This window comes from Pinus tabuliformis, chromosome 9, assembly GCF_031772625.1.
Source record: "Pinus tabuliformis cultivar Carrire ecotype Pingquan chromosome 9, CPIR1, whole genome shotgun sequence".
NCBI lineage: Eukaryota > Viridiplantae > Streptophyta > Pinopsida > Pinales > Pinaceae > Pinus > Pinus tabuliformis.
The window spans coordinates 1,956,474,022-1,956,493,975 of NC_142307.1; the positions used below are offsets into that span (position 1 = coordinate 1,956,474,022).

Below are 19,954 nucleotides of genomic sequence, written 5' to 3' on the forward strand. Positions count from 1 at the left end.
TTAAAGACAAAATGATCGCACCTTCTTATATGAAGAAGACTAGCTACAAATCATGTGGTCTTTAAACATACCTTTAGCTAATCCTTTTACAAACCTTGTAGCCTTTCTTTATTGAAGGGTTCTTTCTACAACAAAGCTTCTTTCTCCTTTTTCAATCTAGCCATAATTCTTATCGCAAGCTCCCTCTTGATCTTTAGAGTATACCTGCAAACTTTCCTTCCAAAGAAAACACAAGAAAGAGAACTATAAACAAGCACAAATGAAACTAGACAAAATAGAGGAAATCAGACCCTAAAAACTCATGAAATAAATCCTAGAAGCAATCGATGAATGCTTTGATCTAGAAATAAAATGAATAGAGCATGAAACCCATGCCAATAATAATTTTTCTTTTACAATAAATTTTATTTTCTTTCTTTTCGACAAATACATTACATCATGACTCAAATACAATTATGATGACCAATACTAGTTACATTTCTCAACACTTTGTGGGTGGCTTGACTTCCTCTAGTCTAGTTTCTAACTTAATTAGTTCATTTGCATGCTAATCTAATCTACCTCAATGCATGGTTAATTCATAAAATTAACACAACACTCACATTCTCCAAACTTTGCAAACAAACTTTCCATTTCATTTACTAGTCTCTTGTACTGTGCAAATCAGTTTTGCATAGTTACCTGAGTTACAACATTTGCAATCTTTTGGAACAGCTCATTTTTTGCCTTTAAGCTACAACACATTATAAGAAAGCACCTTATATTTCCTTGGAAACATTGATTTGTTCATTGATCTAAATTCTTTTACTTGGCAATTGTTCACATGCTTCCCAGTACATGCTTCATCATTTCCTTTTATATGTCAGTTTATGCTTGAGATACCATCTTGAATATCACATTGTTCATTGATATATATCTTGCGGCATTTTGTTACCATCATTTACTTGAAACAATTTCCAATTAGCACTTAGTCATTCTAGCATTAATCTTGCATCTCTAAAAAATCACCTCCATGTGAAAATCTAGTGATCCAAATCCCTACCGCGGCAATCTGATGTTATTTCTCCTACTTGCTAATTCTCTTACAAGTTATTTAAATTATTACACTCTAAACATCAAAATAAATACAACTGCATCCTTCACAACATAAATAATATGCGGAAACAAGAACTGAGCAAGAAGAAATAACACACACAAGTGACACTGTTGTTTTTGGACAAATGTCCCCAGAAAAACCCAATGCGATAAAATTAGATCAACAACTGAGGGTTTGTATTATTATGCAGTAGTTTCTTAATACAATCTTTGGATGCCTTACTGGCTATCCGATACCCAATGTGAGAAAACCAGTGCAGCAAGGAAGGATTTTATTATTCAGCGATTCTTCAGTACAACCGAGTGCCAAACTGGCTTACCCAACAGAGAGAAAATTCTCCAGCACTTCTCCCAATCTCAGCATTGGGCTAGCTAACCTCTGTGTAGCTCCCAGATACTCTGCGTCAGCTCTTGCCTCTCTGTGTCACCCACGCAGGCCCTCAAGTGACTGCGCAGTCTGCTGCCTCTGCGTCTACCTCCCCAAACTCTGCGCTAGTCTTCTGGTGTTGTTCCCGACTCTCTCTTCCATACTTGCTGCCTCCTGCTACTCTCTAGATCACTAGTTGGAATTTCTCAGCTAACCCCGCTTCAAAAATCGAACTGACTGGTCTCCCTCAGTGTTTTCTCCAACTAACCCTCAAGCCTCTTCTTATACTTTTCCTATTGGTCCTTCAACGATCGAGATTAAATCTCTAATCAACGGCTAAGATTAGATTTGGCTTGATCCATGACTTTTGGAACCTTCTAACCCAGTTTTATATTAATACCCATTAATATTTTGTTTTCCCTAACTTTGGACTTAGGAACACCATTAAAAATATTAATTATTTTAATATCTCCCAAACTAAGTACTATTTGTCCAAACCATTTCTGGGTCTTCGAGATCTCATGTGCTTCAGCCTCTCCACCAATTTTCATGGCTAGAGCACATCCGGTGCTACCCTAAATCAAAACTCCCTCTTAGCGAGGACTATGCTATAATAATACTCCTTACTGAGCATCACTCTGATTATCCGGCACCGGTACCTGTGTTGATTCTAGGAATCCCTGCAGCTCCCTCTACATCCGTGTTGTTGCTGGTCCTTTCTCCCAACACTGCATCTACACTGCAACTCCCTCTGCATCTGTGTTGCTGCTATTCCTTCTTCCCAACATTGCATCCTCTTCTCATCATGTTGTGACGTGTTACTGTTGACTGCTACTGCACTGCAACATCACCCCCATTTTTGCTACTGAAATGGATTTTTTATCATCCCCATATTTTCCCTGAAGTAATCAAACTTTGTTCTTCCAAGGGCCTTGATGAGGATGTCTGCCACCTATTCTCCTGTAGGAGTGTAGCTCAACTGTACAGCTACTCGTTGGACATAGCCTCTGACAAAGTGACACTGGATATCAATATGCTTTGATCGATCATGAAACACCAAATTCTCAGAGAGCTTGATGCAACTCTAATTATCGCACATGATCCTGGTAACCTCCATCTTTCTTCTGAATAAGTTCACAAGCAATTTTCTAAGCCATATGGCCTCACACGAAGATGTGCTCGCAACTATATATTCTACCTCGGCTGAGCTCAGAGCCACGGATTTTTGTTTCCTACTGCACCAGGAGGTCATTCCTGATCCAATGTTGAAACAGTACCTAGAGGTACTTTTCCTATCCACTAAACTTCCTGCCCAATCTACATCAGACAATCCACTCAATCTGATATCCTTACTCCTGCTGTACAAGAGTCCATAACCGATTGTTCCCTGTAAATACATGAGAACATGTTTGGTTGTTGCCCAGTGCGCCCTCTTCGACTCCACCATGAACTAACTGAGGGTGTTGACAACGTAGCAACTATCTGGCCTGGTATTTACCAGATACATCAGGGACCCTATGAGCTGCCTGTATAAGGTGGGATCAACATCCTTGTCTTCTGATGCATCAATCTTCTTCCAATTGATGATCATTGGAGTAGCCATGGGTCTACAGTCCTCCATCCTAAATCTCTTCAAGATTTTTGTAACATATCTCCCTTGCCCAAGGAAGATCCCCCCATTTGCTGCCAAACTTCCAACCCCAGGAAATAATGCATTCGTCCTAAATCCTTCATGTCAAATTTCATGGCTAGATTCTTCTTGCAGTCCCCGATGAGCCTGGATGATCCTGTCAGGAAGAGATCATCCACATATAATACTAAGATTAGCGGCTAATTCTTTACAACCAGATAGTAGAGATTTGGATCAACGTCACTCTTGACAAATCCCATTTTCTACAAGTAGCCATTGATTCGACCATACCATGCTCTAGGTGCCCGTTTCAGCCCATACAAGGCTTTCTTCAATCTGCATACATGAGACTTATTCTCATGTGTCTCAAAGCCCTCTAGTTGTTCAATGTATACCTCTTCTTCTACCACCTCGTTCAGAAATGATGTTTTGACATCCATCTGATGAATCTCCCACCCCATCTGTGCTGCAAGAGATATCACAATTCTAATAGATGAATACCTGGCTACTGGGGTGAAGGTCTCTTCGTAGTCAATTCCTTCCTTCTGAGCATACCCTTTAGCCACAAACCTAGCTCTGTATTTCTCAACACTGTCGTCTACAGCATATTTGATCTTGTAGATCCATCTTGAACCTACCACAGATTTGTCTTGAGGCCTTGGCACTACCTCCCAAATATCGTTTACCATTATGGAATTGTACTCCTCTACCATCGCATCCAGCCAAACCTGATGTTGAGTTGCCTCCTGAAAACTCACAGGCTCCCCATCCTGAGCTACTAATGCCTGATATCTATCTAATTGTTTTCACTCTCTCTTATTGTTCCTTCGCGCATCGATGAAGTCCTCTGCATCTCGCAGAATCTGACGAGGTTCCCTACTCGTTCTTCCTCTGCCAGTAAGTGCTTCTGCTACCTCCACCTCATCCTGCGATTCTTCCTGACCCGAGGAAAAATTATTTTCTTCCATTGGTTGAAGAGGTTTGACCGACAATTCCTCTTTTGACTGCTCCTCAGAAGGCATTTCTCTAGATTTTCTAAAAGCCCTGTCCTCCATGAACTTCACATCTCGTCGAACTACTACCTTCCTTCTCCCAGGAAGATAGATTATGTATGCCTTAGAGTTCTCACTATATCCCACTAGATATCCTTTCTTTGCAGTTTGATCCAGCTTCTTCCTCTTTTCCTTGGGTATGCGGTAATATGCTAAGCTCCCAAATATCCTGAAATGACTGACTTTAGCCGTCTTCCCTGTGAAGACTTTCTCTGGAGTAATCTTGCACAATGCCTAATGAGGAATTCTATTCTGAACATAGAATTTTGTGTTGTATGATTCTACCCACAGGAATTTTTGCATATCCTGATCATACATCATGGCCCTAGCTGCTTCTACAATAGTCTTGTTCTTTCTTTCTGCTACTCCATTTTGCTCTGGATTGTAAGGAGTTGTCCACTCCCTTCTGATGCCCTCCTTAGCCCAAAAATCAATGAAATCCTTATCGACATACTCTCCACCATTATCTGAGCACAAAACTTTTATTTTCTTCCCAGTCAGATTCTCCACCAGAGCCTTGAATTCTTTGAATCGACAGAAAACCTTGTCCTTGGTTTTTAGAAAATAAATCCTAGTTTCCTTGAGTCGTCATCAATGAATGTAAGGAAGTACTCGGCACCACTAAGAGCTTTCGTGGACATGGGTCCACAGATATCAGAATGTATCAATCCTAGTACACTCTTGGCCCTGTTTTTACTTCTAGGAAATGTTTCTTTGGAATACTTTCCTAGAGCACATCCTCTGCATACATCATCTCATTCCGTACTAAGATCCGGAACTCCTATTATAGTGCTCCTGAGAATTCTCAGAGCCCCGTGGTGCAAATGTCCTATTCTTTTGTGCCATAGTTTGTTCAAATCCTTGTCTCCATGACTGCCTATTAGTCCCATTGGTGATTCTAGTTGTAGTCGGTACAACCCGTTACTTTTGATCCCGATCTGCACTTTCTTTTCCAGCTCGGATGTTTGACGTATACTTTCTCCTTGATGAAGAAAACGTCATAGCCTTTCCCTTGAAGTTGCGACACGAAAAGTAAGATCATCCCCAATCCTGGTACATGAAGCACATTGGTGGCACAGAACCGCTCTCCCATTTCTGTTTGAAAAACTATGGTACCCGTCTCTACAGGAGTACACTTTGTCTTATTCCCGATGGTGATCTGAAAGTTCATCTTCTCCTCCCGATAATCTGAGAAACATTCTCAGATTCCCGTCATATGCCAAGAGGCTCCATTGTCTATATAACATACCTCTGATGATACAGAGCTAGTCACACAAGCCACTTCTTCTTTCAGCCTGGAAGCCAACTTAGAGAAATCGAAATCACTATCTCTTGTGCAATTTTCTGAAAATTTGTGCGAGTCTCCTGACATAGATGCCTCTACATCATGGTCTCGACCCAAAATTGATATTCCCTTCCTGTCTCTGATTACTTGCTCTGATACCATGTGAAAATTATATCACTGCAACAACTGATTTATTTTACCTACTTATTTTCCAATAAGTTATTTATGAAAATCCGTCAGTAAACATTAAAATAAATTCTGTTGCAGATATCACACCATAATACAGAAACAAACACATGGACAAGAATCAACACATCAACACAAATATTTTGGACAATAGTCCCCGGAAAAACCCAATCTAGGAAAATCGGTGCAGCAAGGGAGGATTTTATTATTCAACAATTCTTCAGTACAACTGGGTGCCAAACTGGCTTACCCAACAGAGAGAAAATTCTCCAGCACTTCTCCTAGTCTCAACATCAGGCTAGCTGACCTCTGCGTAGCTCCCAGATCCTTTGCGTCAGCTCCTGCCTCTATGTGTCAACATTGGGCCTCTCTGCGTCACCCACACAGGCCCTCCAGTGACTGAGCAATCTGTTGCCTCTGCGTCTGCCTCTCCAACCTCTGCGCTGGTCTCTAGTGTTGTTCCCAACTCTCTATTCTATACTTGCTGCTTCCAACTGCTCTCTACAACACTAGTTCGAATTTCTCAGCTAACCCCACTCCAGAAATCGAACTGACTGGTCTCCCTCAGTGTTTTCTCCAATTGACCCTCAAGCCTCTTCTTATACTTTTCCTATTGGTCCTTCAACAGTCGAGATTAAATCTCTAATCAATGGCTAAGATTAGATTTGGCTTGATCCATGACTTTTCGAACCTTCTAACCCAACTTTATATTAATACCCATTAATATTTTATTTTTCCAAAGTTTGGACTTAGGAACTCCATTAAAAATATTAATTATTTTAATATCTCCCAAACTGGGTACAATCTGTCCAAACAATTTCTGGGTCTTGGAGATCTCAAGTGCTTTAGCCTCTCCACCAATTTTCATGGCTAGAGCACATCTGATACTACCCTTAATCAACACTTCACACTTCCGAAAAGGCTCTACGTACTCCTCAAAAATTGATTCCAATACCTCCATTTCCAAACAAACCCTACAAGCTGGCAAGATAGCCAACTCTAATACCACTATAATGTCCCTAGGGAATTTTTTCCCTTATGATTTTAAGAATATAAACAAATATTACACTAATATCACAATTCCCTTTACTTCGGCTCATCACAAAGACATAAATTCATAATAGTGATTCCAACACAACAGTATACAACTTCAAGAATTTACTTCTTAAGATTGTTATAGTATAATAGTATTCCTCAATAGTATTTATAGCATTAATTAATAGTATAACTACCAACTACAATTTTACTCTTGCTACTGACCTATAAACTTGCTTAGTTATGTTTTTTTTTTTTTTTTTCGCTTCCTGTTTTGGTTGAGCTACTTCACTGTCTTTAGCTTAAATGTGCCTTTGATGAGAGTCTCCAATTACTTGCATGTAACTTGTGTCCTTTGAATAGTCTACTGCAGGATTATAATTAATTCATCCCGCCTGCTTAAGAGAACAGGCTCATAGCTCAGTCCCTCAAGATACTTAGTTGTCAAGTTCACCTCTCTCGCAATTTTGCATGCTCTAAAGCATCTCTTCAATAGTTGTTTCCCCACTGAAGATGTACAAGTTGGTCAAACGGAGGTTACATGGCCTTAATCACTGCAAATCGAAATCTTATACCACCAAGGAGTTCACTTTTCAATTGAATGAGGGCCTCACTATCCTCTACTAGGCCTCGGTGCCTCAGAGAGGGCCTCTCACAACCTTGATTTTCCTCCACCAATAGTTTGAAGACCAGATAATCCAATGAAAACCTCAAAGAGAGTCTCGTTGTCGACAAATTTGATCTTTCCTTCTTGTATTAATGCCTCCTTGTCCAGAGAATTGGGCCTCAGTACCTCATGGAGGGCCTTCCCCTCCCTTGTTCTTCATCAACTAGTGATTCGTTGAACCTGTTGTACTATAGAGGGGTCTTTGCTCTATGCAACTCTTGAAGTATAACTTATTAACCAAGAAAATAACCACAAAGAATAGCTTCCTTGCTTGCCAAAACAGATCCAATATGCTCCAAAATATTATGTTGCAACAAGACGGAGAAAAGGAGGAGACTAGCTAGCGTTGGATCATCGCCATTGAAACTAATCAAAGAAGAAGGGATCTTAAAACCCTCGGAACCTCAAGCACAAAAACAAAGATAATCCAATCCACAATGATAAGAAAGTGAGTTTACGACATTCCTGGGCAGCCTTTGATTCAGGTTTCCTCCCCCCCCCCCACCTCCTGCCACCTTTTCTCCGACAAAGATATCAGAGAGGCAATATGGACAATCAATAGCAGTAGGGCAGCAAACGAAGAAGGCTTCCAGGCAGAATTCTTCAAACATGGACTTCACCCCCTAGTAGGATATCTGGTGGACCTTTTCAACCAGGTGGTTTGAGATGGATTTCCGGATGGTTGGTCACACCACATCATCTACCCGATCCACAAGTCAGGGCCTACTTCTGACCCCAACAACTACAGGACAATCATGGTTGGGCACACATTCTCCAATCTATATGCTACAGCAATCCATAGGACACTCTCCCATTTCCTTGAGCAGAGACAACTCAGGGCCAAGCAGGATTCCGCCTAGACCACCAGACGATCGACCACATCCTTACTCTTCGTGCGATGATCGAGGAGGCTAGGCATCGATCCTCTAAAGTGTACTGCTGCTTTGTAGACTTCTGAAAGGCCTTTGACTCAGTCCCGAGGGAAGATCTCTTCTAGAGGCTAAGAGAGATTGGCATTTCCTCGACTCTCCTGACAGCTATCATGCGCCTCTATGAGGCCATCCTTGGTCATCTCCGCACAATCGGAGGAATGTCGGATTTCATCCAAAGCACCATTGGAGTCAAGCAAGGATGCCCCCTTTCTCCTACTTTATTCGGGATCTATATCGATGAGCTTGAGTCCTTCCTCCGAGAGCATATCCAGGATACAGATGGGTGTCTTCTTCACCAGGTCCTGATTTCCATCCTCCTCTTCGCAGACGATATTGTCCATATTGACTCATCCCATGAAGGCCTTCAGAGACAGCTGGATGCTCTCACAGCCTTTTGTGACCGGAGGCATCTAACTGTGAACTTGGGTAAAACCAAAGTGATTATCTTGAATGGAGTCAAGAAAACCTCAGACTTCCACTTCCTATTTAAAGGAGAAGAGATCGAGATTGTCAGCACCTACACATATTTAGGAGTTCAATTTTCAGGGCCTCGCTTCAACTTGTGGCCAGCCCTTCAACCTCTGATCAACAAAGGATATAGCTCCCTAGCCTTTCTGGAGAGGCAGTGTTTCCGGCACCATTTCCATGACATCGCGTCCAAAATGAGTAGCATGGACACTTTGATTCACCCCACAGTGATTTACGGCTCAGAGATTTGGGTTCCGTCTCTCCTAGAGTCAGATTGGGCTTCAACGAAGCGGGTCCAGACCCTCCTTTTGCATTGTTTCATTAGGTGCAAGCAGACAGTTCCCCAGCACATCATTCTAGCAGAATTCGGGGCTCAACCTTTCCGCCTAGAGGTGATATTCAGGTTATTGTCGCTCCTGCACAGGCTCCGAGGCCTGGCAGATGCGAGGAAGGGTCATGACAGATACCCATATTTAGCATATTGCTCCTCGGAGAACATCGCCCATATGCAGACAGGCCGATCCAAATGTTGGTACACCGGTATGACAGAGCTTCTGGAGGCTTTAGGAATCCAGATTGACCATCTCCCTCCTTTTCAGTACTCTCTGAATGCTCCAGGCCACCTCCTTTCCAATCAGCAAGAGCTGAATAAAATCATTAAGGAGGATATTTACAGATGATACATTCAGACAACATCGACCAATCCTCCCAATGGGTTGCGTCCAAAAATGGCCTTCTACGCGGATGTTGGGCCCCTATACTACTAGTGTAACCCCTTATTGTTATTAGTATAACCCACTTATTATATTTATGTACCCATGTAGTGTCCATATTGTTACTATTGTGCCCCATAGAAGCCCACTATTGTTATTATTGCGCCCTTACATTATTATTGTTATGTCGGCTCTGATTATGTTATAACCCCTTAGACTCCTATATATAGAAAGGAGGTATTTTGATTTGTATCATCCAAGAATTGTCATTTATGTAATGTAAAGGAGGTTGCCCCCTCGAAGAGGCTGAATTCTAAGGCGTTGATCTATCTTTTCTATCTTTTCTTGAGCTGGTTTCATAACAACGGAGCATTGCCTGGAGATCAGAGATGGGCTCATCATCAGACCCCAGTACACATTCCAGCATTGGATGCATGCCCTTAGAATCCCCCTTGGGCAGCTCAGAATTGGGTCTCACAAACTCCAGGTGGAGACAGATCACCACTTCGATAGGGCAAATAGGATTTGCCATCTCTGTCACTTACAGGAGATAGAGACACAGACACACTTCGTCTTCAGATGCCCTGCTTACTACGAGATTCAAGGTCGTTTCCATTGTCTCTTCAGCTCTTCTCAGACTTTGACCAGCTTCCTCAGATATGTTGATCCGAGATGCCTTGCACTTTATCTCCAAGAGGCCATCAGACTTCGGGCCCGTTTTCTTCAGCCCCCCACTAGATCGGACACCACGCAAAAGATCACGAACTTATTTAGGGTGCTACCATCAACGCGGGGCACCAAAAGAACCATTGACCGACCCACAAACACTAAGACCAGATCAGTACGGTCCCGGGGGGGCCGATCCAACAGACTGCACCAGCACTCCAGGATTGGATCCACCCCTGGGAGGCGCCCTAGAACTTCCAGGCGACAGCAGTGACAGCCTAGTATGCCCACAAGACAGCAGACTTTGACAAGCTTCTCTTAGTTTTCTTCTCTCGACCTCGGATGTTAGGAGTAGGGATTGGACAAGAGACTCCTTCCTCCCCTTCTTCTTCTTCTTCTTCTCTTTCTCTGCTTCATCGTAGTGCTTTGTTTCTAAGCCGAGAGCTTCTAGCTTCTACATTTACATTTACTTAGATTATAGATGTATTTTCTGCTTTTAAAAAGAAATGTTAAAGGGGACCGTTTGGTCCACCAGCTTGGCATGATGTAATCATTGTAACCGACAGTCCCATTGACCTATTATGGTCATTTGTTGGACATTAATAAAATTATCTTATCTTATCTTATCTATATTATTTATAAATTCATTATGGGGTCTCTTATCCGTAATTTAATGTTAGAGGTTACAAGGGTAGCCCCCAATACAAGATTTTTTCCCCAACTACCCAATGTTGCCAGAAAACATTGGATAATGGGTTCCCCCTTTATCATTGACTATAGCCTACGAGTTTGGATAAGTTGCTTCGTCCTTCCTTGGGAATTAATCAATGGGAAACATCACATGGAATTATTCAATTAGTCTTCTACATCAATGAGGGCCTTTGATCTAGTTATATACATGTTTTTGAGATTGTCCTATTGTACTATCCAGGTTGTGGGGAGCGGCTCCCCCCCTCGAACCTGCTCTCGGAGCGTGCTCTGTTTGGGAGTGACCAAGCGTTCTCACTAAAAAAAATTTCACTCCCTAGCCTTTTTTGCAAAAACATTCCAAACGTATTTGTTTTCAAACAAAATATATTTCTTTAGTGGCACAGCCTAATGATCAAGCCAATGGCCCTAGTATTGATATGTGATTCATGGTAATGTTAAATTCTTACTCTTCGTTTTCATCCCTTTACTTAAATTTTCAACATTACCATGAAATGACTCATGATGTTTGAGAGTGGTTCCGACCTCATTGGATTTCATATGGAGAGAGTAGAATTTTAAATCTCATTCAAAATCCAGCAGACTTATCAGTTTTTCAGGATTGGGGGAATTGCAATGTTTCCACTAAATCTTGTCATGTGCTAGGGTATAGAACTCGTATTTAATCAAGAGCACCAATCCCTCTATGTACCTTGATGTTAGTGACATTGGTTTTCAAACTCCTCTATCATGACCCTACTAAAAATGTACCCATCACTCAAACAAATTCTTGACTTGACATGCTATGTTTTTTCTATGTTATGTTAATGCTTAGAGAGTGATATTAATGACAAAGATCCCTATACAAATCCAAAGGTAATGACAAAGATACCTCTAGATATTAATGCCTAGAGGGTGATATTAATGACAAAGATCCTGATTTTCCAACAAGACTAAGAAATTAGACATTTCTTGTGGCGGCAAGAGGCCCAAGCATTAGGAATAGATAATATATCTACTTGTCTTTTCTAGTTTCTAGTAGGTTTTATAACTGTTGACTCTTTCATATTTATTATGATATTTTTTGTAAAAATATATGACAATTTAGGTTTGAAGTTTGAAGTTGGCAATTATAACTCATTAGTAATGAATTATGAATATGACGCTTCGTGACAGTTGAAGGTTGTTTCATTTCATTTCATTTCTTAAAATTTCATTTCATGTTAGAATTTTTATATAATTTTGGTGATCAATGATGATAAATGTTATGTATTGAATTTTGAAAGCTTGAAACTTTAAGATTGATGAATCATGAGACTCGATCTATGTTGCACGAAACTTATAGGAACCTGGGGTTTCGGGCCGTACTCGTACTTAAAACTCCGAAACTTGACAAGAACTCAGTCGTAACTCGACCATCATGTAACAATGATGATAAATGTTATGTATTGAATTTTGAAAGCTTGAAACTTTAAGATTGATGAATCATGAGACTCGATCTATGTTGCACGAAACTTATAGGAACCTGGGCTTTCGGGCCATTCTCATACCTAAAACTCCGAAACTTGACAAAAACTCGGTCGTAACTCGACCATCATGTAATCATCTATGAGAGTTAATATAGACTTTTTTTCCTTCTAAATTGTCATTTATGGGTCTTATTCCCTTTTTTCTTTCAGGATAATGTGTTATTCACTTATATATATATATATATATATATATGATGATGTTTCAGCTGAAGTTTCAGCCAACATTTCCATTTTTGGGAGGTGGCATTTCTAAACATTCCTGTTTCGGAAAATCCGAAATGTTTTGGAGTTTCGTGCAACTTAGGACTCGATATGTTGTATGTTACTAACATTTGGACGTGGTTGATGAAGATTATAACTTCTAGATGATTGATGTTATATGGTTCAATCTATGTTTTTATTCTTTTTATATCTAATTCATCATTCTACATACTTTTGTTGACATATATGCATTAAAATATATATTATATAAAAATTTGCTCCCGAACCGGGAGCTTTTGAAAATGTCATTCCCCGCTCCCCGCTTTCACTCCCACTCCCAAGTAACCTTGGTTGTATCCTTCTTTACTTCATTTTATCCTCATTTTAGCTTTGGCATTTTCTAGGGGTTGTGTTTGCACTCCCACATTGTACTCATAATAGATATATCCTTCGGTCCCATTGACCTACTTTTGTGGTCATTCACTGGACATTAATAAAATTGTCTTATCTTTTCTCATCGTATCTAAAGGTGTGGTAGAAACAACTAATTTATAAAATAACAGAGGGATATATATATATATATATATATAATGACCACCCATGGCTTAAATATAGCCCTGGTGCCTTTACATGAGGGGTCATAATCTTTTGATCTTTCCCCGGCATCCTAAATTAATAATTATTAATACATAACATAACAGTGTAATTTTTAGACATCACATTGTCCTCCCCTCATGAAATGCTTTGTCCTCAAAGCATAGGTAACAATGGAAGTTGTTTATGAAAATTTCTGACATGAAATCCTATTGCAGTAACTGATTTATTTCTCCTACTTATTTCTCACAATAAGTTGTTTACAAAACCCTTCAGCAAACATTAAAATAAATTCTACTGCAGTTATCACATAATAGCATAGAGAAAAATAACAGTGATATACAAGCACCAGAATCAATCACATCAACATAGTTATTTTAGGACAATTGTCCCCAGAAAAACCCAATGCAAGAAAATCGGTGCAACAAATGAGGGTTTATTTCTTATTCTTCGGCAAAAATCTGTTTACAAGGAATAATTTTGCAGTACATAGAGAAACCTTCAAGAAAACACCTGAAAAATTTTTCCTCCTCAGCTAGGAGAAATTCTGACACCACAGAGACCCTTTATCCTTTACTGTGTCACCATTGCATCATCTGCGTGAGGACTGCGTCATCTCCGAGTCATTTGCGTGAGCACTGTGTGAGATCTCGTCCCTGCCTACATTGTCTCTCAAAGCTCTCTCTCTGCACTGTCTCTCTGAGGCACTGCGTCACCTCCTACTCAGTCTTTGACTGATGCTGAAACCCTCCTCTTCCTTCACCCTACAACTCTCCCTCTGAAATCGAACTCCTCCTTGAGAACCGATTTCCCTCGAGTTACTGAGTATTTGCCCAATGTGTCTCCAAATGACTCTCAAGTCTTCCCTTATACTTTTCTTGTTGATGAATCAATAGCCAAGATTAAGTCTCTAATCAATGGCTAACATTAAAACAGACTTGATCCTCGTCTCTTAGAAGTTTCTTACCCATATCTTTATTACTACCCATTAATATTTTTATTTTCCTGAGTTTAGACTTAGGAACCCATTAAAAATATTAATTATTTTAATAACTCCTCATCCGGGTGGAATTTCTCCAAACGATTTCTAGGTCTTGGAGATCTCATGTGTTCTGGCCCCTCCACAAAATTTCGGAGCTAAAACACATCAGATGCTACACAAAATCAACACTCCCTCTTAGCGATGGATGTGCTCTAGCAATACTTCCCAATAGAAGCATCACACTGATCCACGACATCGGTCCTCTACGTTGTTGATGCTCGGCCTACTGCCCCTCACCTACTGTGTTGCTACAACCTGTACTGCTGCCCATGACACTGCAACATTTGTACTAGAGCTCCCTCTGAATGTGTTGCATCACGCTGCCCATGGCACTGCCACTACTAACTATTGCACTGCAACTCCTTATACTATCTGCTTCTGCTACTGAAATGGATACTTCACCATCCCCATCTTCTCCTTGAAATAAACAGACTTTGCTCTTCCTAGAGCCTTGGTGAGGATGCCTGCCACTTGTTCTCCTATTGGGGTGTACCTCAATTGTACTACCCCTCGTTGGAAAGTCTTTGACAAAGTGACACTTGATATCAATGTGCTTCGACCGATCATGAAAGACTGGATTCTCAAAGAGCTTGATGCAACTCTGATTATCACACAAAACACTGGTCACTTCCATCTTTCTCCTGAATAGATTCATAAGCAATTTCCTAAGCCATCTGGCTTCGCACGAAGTTGTGCTATCTGCCATATATTTAGCTTTAGCTAAGCTCAGAGCCATGGATTTTTGTTTCCTACTACACCAAGAGGTCATTCCTGATCCAATGTTGAAACAATACCGAGTGTTACATTTCTGATCTACTGAACTTCCAGCCCACTCTGCTTCAGTTAACCCACTCAGCCTAATGTCATTGCCTTGAGTGTACATTAGTCCATGCTCGACTGTTCCTCGTATATATCTGAGAACATGCTTGGTTGTTGCCCAGTGCGCCCTCTTTGGTTCCACCATGAAATGACTAATGGCGTTGATAGCGTAACAAATGTCTGGCCAGGTGTAGACCAAATACATCAGGGACCCTATGAGTTGTTCTGCAAGGTAAGATCAACTTCTTTATCTTCGGATGCATCAATCTTCTTCCAGTTGATGATTATTGGAGTAACCGTAGGTCTACAGTCCTGCATTGTGAACCTTTTCAAAATCTCTGTAGCGTATCTCCCTTGTCCAAGGAAAATTTCACCCTTCTGTTGCCAAACTTCCAACCCCAGGAAATAATGCATCCATCCCAAATCCTTTATGTCGAATTTTGTGGCTAGGTTCTCCTTGCAATCTTTGATGAACCTGTCAAGAAAAGATCATCCACATATAACACCAGGATTAAAGGCTTATTCTCTACAACAAGATAGTAGAGATTAGGATCTGCGACACTCTTGACGAATCCCATCTTCTACAAGTAGCCATAAATTCGATTGTACCATGCTCTAAGTGCATGTTTAAGCGCATACAAGGCTTTCTTCAACCTGCATACATAATATTTCTTCTCATGTGTCTCAAAACCCTCTGGTTGTTCAATGTATACTTCTTCTTCTATCACCCCATTCAAGAACGTTGTCTTGACATCCATCTAGTGAATCTCCCACCCCATATGTGCTGCAAGGGATATCATGGATCTAATAGAAGTATATGTGGCTACTGGGGTGAAGGTTTCTTTGTAGTCTATCCCTTCCTTTTGAGCATACCCCTTAGCCACAAACCTGGCTTTGTATTTTTCCACACTGCCATTTGTAGCGTATTTGACTTTGTAGAGCTATCTCAAACCTGCAACTGACCTGTCCTAAGGCCTAGGTACCACTTCTCAGACATCATTGACCATTATGGAACTATATTCCTCCACCGTAGCATCTACCCATACTCGATGTTGAACGGCCTCCTGAAAACTAGAGGGTTCTCCAACCTAAGCCACCAAGGCTTGGTATCTGTCTAGCTGTCTACACTCCCTTTTCTCATTCCTGGTCGCATCGACGAAATTCTCTGCATCTCGTAGTATCTGTCGAAGTTCCTGGCTCATTCTACCATTTGTAGTGGGTATACCTATCTTCTCCTCCTCTTCCTCAAACTCCAGTTGTTGTGATACCTCTGGAGTTTTGCCTTTAGGAGAAATATTGGTGCTAGTTTCCACTAGACGAAGTGGCTGGACCAACGGATCATCCTTTGACTGCTCTTTGGAAGGCATTTTTTGGAATTTCATGAAAGCTCTATCCTCCATGAACTTTACATCCTGTCGGATAACGACCTTCCTATTCCCCAGAAGATACTCTCTATATGCCTTACAATTGTCGCTATATCCCACAAGAAATCCTTTCTCCGCAATCTGATCCAATTTCTTCCTCTTTTCTTCGAGTACATGGCAGTATGCCAAACTCCCAAATATCCTGAAATTACTAACCTCAAGCTTCTTACCGGTGAAGACACTCTCCAGAGTAATCTTACCTGATTCCCTATGGGGAGTCCTATTCTAGACATACATTGCAGTGCTACATGCTTCTGCCCATAGAAACTTGGGCATATCTTGATCATACAACATCGCTCTGCCCACTTCAACAATAATCATGTTCTTCCTTTCTGCTACTCCATTTTGCTCCATATTAGGTTGTGCACCCTCTTCTGACGCCTTCCCTTGCGCAAAAATTAGTGTAGTCCTTGTCGATGTATTCTCCACCATTATCTTAGCACAATATCTTTATCTTTTTTCCTCTCAGATTCTCAACTAGAGCCTTGAACTCTCTGAATCGACCAAAAACCTCATCCTTAGTTTTTAGAAAGTAGATCCCAGTCTTCCTGGAATGGTCATCAACGAAGGTGACGAAGTACTCAGCACCACTAAGAGTTTTTTCGGACATGGGTCCGCAAATATTTGTGTATCAATCCCAGAACACTCTTAGCCCTATTTTTGCTTCTGGAAAATACAGCTTTGGCGTACTTGACTAGTGCGCATCCTCTGCATATATCATTTCATTCAGTACTCGACTCTGGAACTCTTGATATTGTTCTCCCAATAATTCTTAGAGCCCCATGGTGTAAGTGTCCCATCCTCCTTTCCATAGTTCATTCAAATCTTTTTCCCCACTACTGCTTATCAGTGCCATTGGAGATTCTAGCTGTAATCTATACAACTTGTTACTTCTGACTCCAATTTTGGCCTTCTTTTTCCAACTCAGGTGTTTGACATATACTTTCTCCTTAATGAAGAAAACATCATAGCCTTTGCTTTGAAGCTGAGATACAGAGAGTAAGTTCATCCCCAATACCGGCACATGTAGGACATTGGTTGCTCGAAGCCGATCCCCTACTTTTGTTTGAAATACTACGGTACCTCTTCTTATGGAAGTACATTTTTACTTATTTCCCATGGTGATTTGGAAATTCATCCTTTCTTCCTGATAATTCGAAAAACATTTTCGTATTCCTGTCAAGTACCAGGAAGCTCCACTATCTATATACCAAACCTCAGAGGAGGAAGAACTCGCTAAGCAAGCGACTTCTTCTTCCAGTCTGGAAGCTAACATAGAATAATCATGATCCATTTTCCTTGTTCTCTCTTCTCCCTCTGGAGATCTGCGTGGGTCCTTCTTGATGCCCCGACATCATGCTCCTGACTAATAACAGATTCTTTACTCATGTTGCTTGATCTCTGCTCCGGTACCATGTGAAAATTTCTGACACAAAATTCTACTACAGCAATTGATTTATTTCTCCTACTTATTTCTCACAATAAGTTGTTTATAAAACCCTTCAGTAAACATTAAAGTAAATACTACTGCATTTATCACATAATAGCATAAAGGAAAATAACAATGATATACAAGCACAAGAATCAATCACATCAACACAATTATTTTTAGACAATTGTCCTCAGAAAAACCCAATGCGGGAAAACTAGTGCAGCAAATGAGGGTTTATTTGTTATTCTTCAACAACAATCTCTTTACAAGGAATAATTTTGCAGTACATAGAGAAACCTTCAAGAAAACACCTAAGATAATTTTCCTCCTCAGCTAGAAGAAATTCTGACACCACAAAGACCCTTTATCCTTCACTGTGTCACCCCTCCATCATCTGTGTGAGATCTCATCCCTGCCTGTGATGTCTCTCAGAGCTCTCCCTCTGTGTTGTCTTTCTGAGGCACTACATCAACTCCTCCTCAGTTTCTGATTGATGCTGAAACCCTCCTCTTTCTTCACCCTGCAACTCTCCCTCTAAAATCGAACTCCTTCTCCTTGAGAATCAATTTCCCTTGTGTTACTGATTATTTTCCCGGTGTGTCTCCAAATGACTCTCAAGTCTTCTCTTATACTTTTCCTGTTGATGAATCAATAGCAAAGATTAAGTCTCTAATCAACGACTAAGATTAAAACAGACTTGAACCTCGTCTCTTAGAAACTTCTCACCCAAATCTTTATTAATACCCATTAATATTTTTATTTTCCTAAGTTTAGACTTAGGAACACATTAAAAATATTAATTATTTTAATAACTCCTCATCTGGGTGGAATTTCTCCAAATGGTTTCTGGGTCTTGGAGATTTCATGTGTTCTAGCCCCTCCACAAAATTTCGGAGCTATAGCACATCCGATGCGAACCAAAATCAACATTGTTGACGAAAATCTTTTGTTTCCCAAGAAGCATCTTCTTTTGATAGGCTCTTCCACTTGATAAGATATTCTTTAATTACTCGAGAACATAATCACTTTTCTCTTGTGGCAATTATAGCTTCTGGTTCTACTACAGCTTCTCCTTCATATTTCAATGTCTGAAGCATTGTTTGTGTTGTCTAATGTTTTCCCAACATTTTTTTTTAAATAGGAAACATGGAAAACGTTATGGATGCGGCTTGTTTCAAGTAATTTCAAACCGTAAGCTACTTGATTGATTTTCTTGATGATTTGATATGGTCCATAGAACTTAGGAGCTAGCTTGTTTTTTCCTTCTTGTTTTAATGATAGTTGTTTGTAAGGTTGGAGCTTGACATATACCCAATCTCCTTTGCTAAATTCTATTTCTAATCTATGTTGGTCAACTTGTTTCAAATGGTTCCTTGCGATATTAAGATTCTCCTTTAGAGTTTCAACAACTTTTTGGTTCTCCTCTAGTTGATATTTTACAACTGGAGCATTATGTTATGTTATGTATTATGATTGATTTAGGAAGAAGGGGCACAATCAAAAGATCATGACTCCTCATGTAAAGGCACCGAGGCTACATTGAAGCCAAGGACCAGCATTGTAACCATCATCACTCAATTTCGCATACATATATATATATATATATATATATATATATATATACCTCTGTTATTTTATAAATCACTTGTTTCTACAACAGAAGGAAAGCTTGCTCTATTTCCTACTATTTTAAAGGCTGATGCTTCTTTTTATACTTTGATGGTTGCCTTTTATATTGGTAGATATTGAGCTTGAAAAGGAATGGTGTTTTTATAAGCATTCCATTCAGATTTATGTGTTAATATGGTTGATTCAATTAACGAGATTGATGTATTACATAGCTTGCTGATTTCTTCATTTAATTTTGATCTTCTTCATCAAGTATTGCTGTGGTTCCATTTGTCCAAAGGACAAGGCGGCTCTTGGTCTTGCCTGTCTTCTCACTGTTTTATCTAAATCATCAAAACATAACTTACATTCTTAAAATCTGATTTTATTAACAGCCATACAAAGAACAGATCTGTAGTCTTATTAGGAAATTCCCCCTTGTGGTAGAAGAGAGCTAATCGAAAGTAAAGGGAAGTTCTACTAAGGCGACAGTGGGTAGACCTTCGAAGTGTTCTTCTAGGG

The 19,954-nt window shown here is 40.2% G+C and overlaps 1 protein-coding gene across 3 annotated transcripts in view; it reads right to left on the minus strand.

The window, feature by feature from the left end:
• LOC149156812 (transducin family protein / WD-40 repeat family protein) overlaps window positions 1-19,954 on the minus strand; it is a 440,547-nt gene that overhangs the window by 110,594 nt on the left and 309,999 nt on the right. The gene's annotated exons all lie outside the window — the stretch shown is intronic.